The 8393-nt window shown below is 36.9% G+C and overlaps 1 pseudogene; it reads right to left on the bottom strand.

The window, feature by feature from the left end:
* Positions 1–938: 938 nt before the first annotated feature.
* Positions 939–1405, bottom strand: LOC108537586 (60S ribosomal protein L29 pseudogene; annotated as a pseudogene).
* Positions 1406–8393: the final 6988 nt, after the last annotated feature.

Genomic DNA, 8393 nt, shown 5'->3' with positions numbered 1-8393 from the left:
GATTATAGAGAATAAATACTGTAAACCAATAATACATTTCATAACAGGTGTTCAATGTCTTTATGGAGAAATTTTTTAAAAATTTCAGAAAGACTTAATTGAATTTCCCATTAAATGAAGGGATGTGGCATGTTTATTTGTCATGTACAGGAAGATTCAGTTTTATAAGGATAAATGATCTCAACATCAATATATAAATTCCATAAAATTCCAGTGTAAATCCTGTTGGAATCTTTTACGGAACTTGACAAAGTGATTGTAAAATTCATTTGGGAAGCAAAATTCATTTGGGATAAAAATAGGTAAGATATTCTCTAAGGAAAAGTAGGGTAAGAACTTGCATAGTAGGATAAGAAAGATGCACTGAAGGCAGAATATTAAAACAGTGCAGTACTGGTGGAAATATATGAATGGAATAGTAGAATAGAGAGGTGGAAAATGGAACCAAGCTCGTGTGAGATTATCTTCTTCAAATCTGTGCAAAAAGAGTAGATTTTCTCCATATATGGCATTGAGAAAAAATGGCTTTCCAAAAATAAAAGTAAAAAGTCTTACTTAGTGTCTTAGCTTGGTAGACCCTGAGATGAAGACTTGGGTGCAAGCAGTTTACTTGGAAGAGAATCTTTGGTGGCTCAAGTGAGGAAGTGGGAGGAAGTGAGAAGAGTAAAGTTAACAAAAGGTGTGTTAATTAACAGATTGCTGTTAATGATTACTGGAGCTTAATCCTTACCGTGAATTTGGAGAAAACATGTGGCATATACTTCTTAAGATTGTCCCCCAGAAGATAGGAAACTGTAACATTTATCTATGTATCCCATTTTTTTTTCCTGCCTCAGGTTTATTTGTACAAATAGCATAGGAGGACACCAGCCCTATGTAGACGGCAGCCCGGGGGGTCACACCAGTCCTTCTGTCCTCACGTTGGCAGATAGAGATCTCTACTCTGAAGCCTTTGTAGGGGCCTGGGCACCTTTGGAAGCCTGAGCTACAACTGTAGCTGGAGTTGCAGCCTGGGTCTTGGTTTGATCCTTGGCCTTGGCCTTTGGCTGGCACAGCCTGAGTCCCTTGGCAATGTGGGCATGAGCACACTTTCCAAGCTTGGGGTGGACAATATAGACAAGTCAATCGAACTTGCAGCTGACACTCTTTGGGATGTTGGGCTTAACCTCCTTGGGCTTTACAAGGGCCTTGATAGCCTTGGCAAGTGCACTCATGGCCTTGGCAATGTTGGCCTGCATCTTCTTAGGCCCTTCTTGTTGTGCCTCTAGGCAAAGCACATGCTTCTCAGGAACCTGGGGTCCACACCCTCAAGAGATTTGTATCTTTGTGATCAGGGTTTCTTGATGCCATTTCTGGGCCATTTTTGAGACTGGTTGTGTATGGTGTGGTTCTTGGACTTGGCCATATCTGCATCTTAAGCCTCAGCTCAACTCCCCCAACACCTGTCCAGGATCTTGATACCTGTCTTGTGTCAGAGAAAGCTCCCATGCACAGAAGAGAGATGCAGGTACTTTTAAGGGGATAGTCAGCTTGCAGAAATTCTCTTAAGCTGCAAGAGAGTTTAGGTAGGTGTAGACAGTATCAGCAGCATCTGTGACGCACACTATAAACAAATAAAGCAAAAATGAAGTGTCAATGTATAAAAAGATCTTAATGTGAAAATATAACTAAAACTACTAGGAGAAAATTTTGAGCAGGGTGCAGTGGCTCATATTTGTAATTCTAGCACTTTGGGAGGCCAAGGCAGGAGACTTGCTTGAGGCCAGGAGTTTGAGACCAGCCTGGGCAATGTAGCAAGAACCTGTCTCTACAAAAATAAAAATTAGCCTGATGTGGTGGAAGCATGACTGTAGTCCCAGCTACTGGGAATACATGATATTAATCTATTCAGATCTCAAATGCATAAGATCTAGTAAAATAAAAGCAAACAGCACAGTATTATGTGTGGTATAATACCAATTATGTAAATTGAAAAATATGTACAAAACAATTAAAAATAGTGTTAATGAATATATCTGTGGTGTTTTATTAATATTTTCTAAAGATGTGCTGATTCAAAGATGACTAAATGTCAATATGTTTTCATTTTGGAATGGCATGTACATAGATGTTATAAAGTATCCTTTATATCTGTTTTGGGTTAGTAGTGTTTGGTTTAGGATCTCTTCTCTTTTTTGAGCGTAGGATTGCCTTCCAAGTTTAAAGTAAAGGAAAAAAGTAGGGTAACAGAATAGGACAGAATCCTATTCTAAGGAACAGGAGTAGAAAAATGTATACAAGGCAAACAAGTGGACATTAGAAAGGAAACGGGTTAGGCAGATAAAAAACAGTGGACCTGGACTAAGATACAAGTGTTACAGAGACATTTTCAGACAATTTCTGCTACAATTACAACTCTCTTATAATTAACATCATTTTATCACTTACCAGTTTATCTCAATCCATCAAAACGTGGCACAATGGAATGCTCTGGATGCTTAGTTTTGTAGGAATTGACTTTGAGAGTTTGCACAGAAGACACCGCAATGAAAATTAAATGCAATTATAAACTGGTTAGTGGTTAACCACATGGGTTCTGCAGCCCCAGAGCCTGCAGAATGAATCCAGCTTTGCCACTTCATAGTTGAGCAATTTTGAGATGGCTCTTGCTCTTTCCATGCCTTCGTTTCATCATGTAATAATAATGTTAGTATTAGAGCTCATCGTCAAAATATTATTTTATGGGGATAATATTTTCCTCTTTATAGTATTGTTGTGAAAATAAAATTTGATTATGCTTTTAAAGCTTCTAACACCGTGCCTTACTCAAAGGTAATAACTCGATAATGACAACTATTGTCATTATTTCACTGCATTTAGTGAAACCATTACCCTTTCCTATACTATAGCATGTTTGATTTTCATGTAGTCTGAGAACACGACCAATATTAAGCAGGCAATGGTGCTGGAAATAGTTTCTGGTCATCCAAACATGCCATTGATTTGTGTGTGCTCACTTGTGTACATGTGTGACTGCTGATTGAATTGCCCGACCAACACTCCTATTCCTCCCTAAGAATTTTTTCCTCATAATCACAAATGTGCAATTAATCCACAAGATTGCAGAAGGAGCAGCCAAGTATAAACAGATGACTCCACCCATGGCCATAGCTGAATGGCTGATAAAGCAGAGTGTGGAAAGAAGAGAAGAAAGAAGCAGACACTAAGATAACAGAGAGAGAACCAGAATTGATGACTTTTGAGTCCCTGACCTCAAGTCATTTATTAGGTTCAGCTACATTCTTAGATTTGAGTTCTGTGTGAGATCCCAAATTATCTGTATTAATTCATGTTTTTGCCAAAACAATTTTGAGTTTGGTTTCTGTGACATACCACCCAGAGTTTTGGCTAGTATAATGTGAATGTAACACTGACAATAGAGCTACTTTTCCACTTGCCTATGGCTGGAAAGTAATAAAGAGACTTGGCTTCCCACCCAGGAAAAGAAATTGATAAAACTATATAACTTACTTGCAAAGTTTCATTGTTTGTCCTGCTGATCAATTTAATAATAATCACCACAAGTTGGAAGAATTGAGAGCTTTAGGAGAATGTTCAGAAAATAACCAAATGAGTGAGTGAGGTATGTGTCTGTTGATCTTCACCTCACCCAATTCTGTTTATTTAGACATCATAAAAGCACTTATATAATAAGACAGTTCTTCTAGATTGAAAAAAAAAAAGGTAACAGAGAAATGACATGACTTGGCCTAAATGCAGTTAAATAATACAAGGAGACAGAATGCAAATGAATATATTTTGTGTGTGGAATAGATATGCTGCTAATTGCATTCACTTATTATCATAGAAATGACATGTTTTCAGCTTTAGTTATATGCCGCCACAGTTAATAATTGAAACACAAACACATGAAACAGTAATTTAGTGACAGATTTTGTAATTACAAAAGTATAGTAAGGGTTTGTTTTGTAAACATATGTGAAACTCCTTTGTACATGGTGTAATTAGCATGAGCATAAAAATATAAGAAAAGCTTAAAGAAGAAATTTAGCCATAGTCTTACTAATGCAATGGTCAAAATAAAAACTTGCAAGCCTCCATGGACTCAAAGGTTTTCAAAGGCTCTGGCTTGGGACAAATGAACTGGTTAAAAGGTTTTAAAAACACTAGGCATACTTTGAAATATTCATATAATATTTGTAATTTATGATTCTATATTTTGAGTGGTCCTGTAGTACAACCCCAGACTATATTTTAGCTTCTCTGATCAGTTGACAGTGCAACATGGTGGCTAAGTGAGATGCTGCTTTTAAATTCTTGCTCTGTTAACTCTGTTTTATCGTAGACAAAGTCCTTACTGTCTATGACCCTTGGTTTCATAATTTATAAAATAAAAATAGGTGACTAGAAGGATTCATTTAGGTAACATATATCTTGGAAAAAATGTATTACATTGGTTTCCACAAATGTATTAGGTACTCAATAAACAGCAGTTATTATGAGCTACAGATGTGCCTTCCGAATATCTATATTTATTTGTAGGCTAGAAGAAATGGATCATTTTTGCTTAACTAATTTGTAATTGTAATGTATTAAGTTACTGAATCCAGCTAATTTTCCTTGTCCTTGTAAACTCAAATAGTCAAGGGCATATGCCATGACATTTAACTCTACTAAGCTCCATGCCAAGCACTGTACAGACCGTTATCAATGGCTTTTCAAAACAACTCCATCAAATCACCATTATTTTCTCCCATTTTAAAGATGAAGAAAATAAGACTCAGAAAAGCTGATAACTTTTTCCATAATCAAACATAGTAACTAATAGAATCAGAACATGAAACTGGGTAATCTGGAAACCAAACTATTAAAAAAATTGATTCAAATCCATTTTATGCTAGCTTTAATCACTCCAATAGCATGTTTATGTGCCAGACCATTCAAAAGCATAAATTTATTTTCATATAAAATAATATTATCTGGGGTGGTGATTTTGCCCTTAAAAAAATAGAAAAATTCAAGGGAAAATGGGAACTTGAAGACAAAAAAAAGTACAATTTAGTATTTAGGGTCATGCTCATTTTCTGTGGCCCAAAGAATGTGGGGCCAAATTTCTAAAAAGCAAGCCTGAGTTCTTAGTCCTGTAGTGCCCCCAGGTTTGTAGTTAAGAATGTACAGGATGGAGTGAAATTCAGTTAGACCAGTGACTTGCTGGTCTGCCCCTGCTACACAGAAAGAGCCAAAGTTGGACTCTGCTGTCCCTGGTCTAGGCCATTGATCCCCAAAAGCCTAAAAAACAACATACGAATCAAGGTAATACTGGCCCATGAGCCATACGTGAGTTATCTCAGCCTGAGAACACAGAGAAAAGGAAAGCCATCAAGAATGGGAGATAATTTTTCAGCTAATCCAAGAAGAGCACATTATTATTTTTTGACAGAGATGAATATTTGCAAAGGAATATTTGGGGAACCTGAAAAACCCTTCATTTTCTTCAGTGGGCACATGTACACATCTTTATGTGAAAAGCACAGAAATCCCTATCTCCCAGCTCTACATTTCCGAACATGCTCAACAAAGGGTGCACTCAGATGAAACATCAGTTAGCTGTTTCTTTCATCGGGAATGTGCTTATTAACTGTTGTTCAAATAGTTTGTAGACATAACAGCCCCAGGAGTGAATGTGGCTTTGTATTTACAAGGTAGCCATTTGTTGTTATTTATAGTTCTTTTAATTTTCACCTTTTTACATTTAAATTTTCTTCCAAAGGTTATGATTAAAATAGGCACTACTTAAGAGAGGAAAAACTACCTTTAATGTGCTTTTTTTTCCATACAGGTTTTTAAGCTTTAGAAAGAATACAGGGGTGCCCAATTTGTTCCTTTGTCAATTTTATGAACATCTATAATTTGTTTCCCAAAAAATGACCATGGTATCATTATGCAAAACTAAGATAGAAGCCTCTTTTAACAGAGGTCGTCATGCTAAACAGATGTTCTTCCATTCATCTGTTGGCTAAATTGCTCAAAATAAAAGAAGTAAAGATAATTAACATTTATTTCAAGTGTCAATGTTATGAGACTCTGCTGGTCGATACAAGTTCATTTTCACATGTAATTCTTAAACCAACATAATTCATATGTTGGTACTATTATGGGGAGCTGCATAGCAAATGAGTTAAGGAAAGACTTTAATGTCATGCACATCTGTGTCTCCATCAAAACACTGCCACTTATCAGCTCTATAACTTAAAGTCTGTATCTCAATCTTCTTATTTTCAAACTACAGACAATATTAGTATATGTGGTGAAAACTTACCACATATACTAATATCTTAATAAATGGAAGAATGACTAAATTGAAGAATGTAGGTAAGACCTTAGCACCATGCCTAATATCTTTACTATTACTTTTCATTTCTCAGAAGTGCAAACTGAGGCATGACACTCCACTCAGCCAGTGAGTAGCAGTGATATGTGAACCTGAGTCTTTTTTACTCTAAAAATGAATAATCCTCCCACTATATTGCAATAGAATGAATGGTGACTAAATGTGATGTTGTGAAATATAATAAAGAAAAGCAATGTTTTTCAGAATAGAGAGATGAAATTGGGTCTTTTCCCTAGAAATTGAGGTAATCTCATCAGGATGTTGCTGCAAATACTAGGAATTTACTTAAATAGTAGTGTTTCCATAAGTACTTGAGTATACACAGAAAATACCTATACCGCTGATGGGAATATTTTCTGAAAGAAAGTGAAGAGTTGAGGACAGAAATAGCAGTTCCCTCCTGTGTCCCTACCAAACACTCATCCCATTCTCCTGGAGGAGAAAATATCTCATTTTTTACCAATTCAGTACCAGTCATGGAAACAGCTGGTAGCATTCGATGTTCCTGCAATATGCCAACATACAGAAAAGGAACTTAAAAAGTCCAATATTAATGGAAAAGCCAAATCTAATAAAACATGGTATGCACCCTCAGGGTCTGCGCACAACCCATGTCACAGGCACTTCCTGGGATCTCCTTTTCCTCTTTCAGTCATTGCTATGGCCAAAAAACACGCATTGAAATGGACTACAAGTAGACCCTTGAGAATTAGCAGTAGCATTTATGGAAAGCCTGGTGTTGCCTGTTTATTGTCTAAAGAATATTTTTCAGAAATAAAATACAGATATTTAGAAACCAATCAGATTTTTTAAAATTCATCTGGCTATTTTTCAAAATATGAACTCAACCAGCCCCATCCTATCTCTACCTTCAGAGTTCACCTTAGGTCCACACACATCAACAGCACCCTAAACTGTCTAGCGGCAACGCAGTGTAAACAGGGTTGGCCACATTTTTTTTTCCGAAGTCACAAATCATTTACACATTTCAAATGAAAACATTTTTGCAAAATTTGTTTTGCAAAACAAACTTGATGATGTGTGTGTGTCCATGCCCGTGTGCATGTTTATGTGTGTATATATGACAGATAGGAATGAAACAAAATTTCTACCAATTGGCAACCAACAAACAATGCTGAAGGGAGAGATTTCAAGATAAAGAGGAGGAAAATTAAGGGGGAGGGGAGATGTGGTAGACCCCTCAACCTCAGGGTCTCCAATGGTCCCTGCCTCCTGGTGTTCACATCCTTGTATAGTCTCCTCCGACATTGTACCAGGGTTGCTCTGTGTGGTGAATAAAACACAGCAGAAGTGATGGTTTGCAGTTTCCAATATTGAATTATAAAAGACACTGTGGTTTCTACCTCCTTTGTCCTCTCTCTCTTCTCTCTCTCTCTCCCTCTCTCAGGTTACTTGATTGGAGAAAAGCCATATTGGGAGCATCCCTTTGGAAAGACCCACATAGCAAAGAGCTGAAGCTTCATACCAACAGCCACATGAGTGAGCGTGGTAACAGATCCTCCAGCCCTAGTCAAGCCTTCAGATGACTGTAGCCCTGACTAGCAGCTTAAATTCAGCCTCATGAGACACTTGAGCCAGAACTACCTAGCTAAGCCTCTCTCAGATTCCTGACCCTCAGAAACTGAGATAATAAATGTTTGTTGTGTTAAATTGTTAAGTTTTGAAATGGTCTGTTACATAACAGCAGATAACTAACATAAGAGAGGAGAGGACGTGGGATTAAAGGATGAAGAGATGATACTAGGATAGTCAAGTTAAGAGTGGAGACTGTGAAAATTATTTGCTTAAGTTTTTCCTTTCATTTCAATGCTTTTTATTCTGGGTTTTACCAATCAAACTTCCCCTGGCCTTACAATAATATATTCTGACCTAAGTGACAATATTTATACTGATTGCTTTCTGACACAATCTTTGGTTACACTAGGACAAACAGCTGTGGAGAATAATGATGAGTGTTGTTGATCAGAAAGATTATACAAAT

This window comes from Rhinopithecus bieti, unplaced genomic scaffold (assembly GCF_001698545.2).
Source record: "Rhinopithecus bieti isolate Rb0 unplaced genomic scaffold, ASM169854v2 scaffold_13352, whole genome shotgun sequence".
Classification (NCBI taxonomy): domain Eukaryota; kingdom Metazoa; phylum Chordata; class Mammalia; order Primates; family Cercopithecidae; genus Rhinopithecus; species Rhinopithecus bieti.
This window is presented reverse-complemented; position numbering and strand designations above follow the sequence as displayed.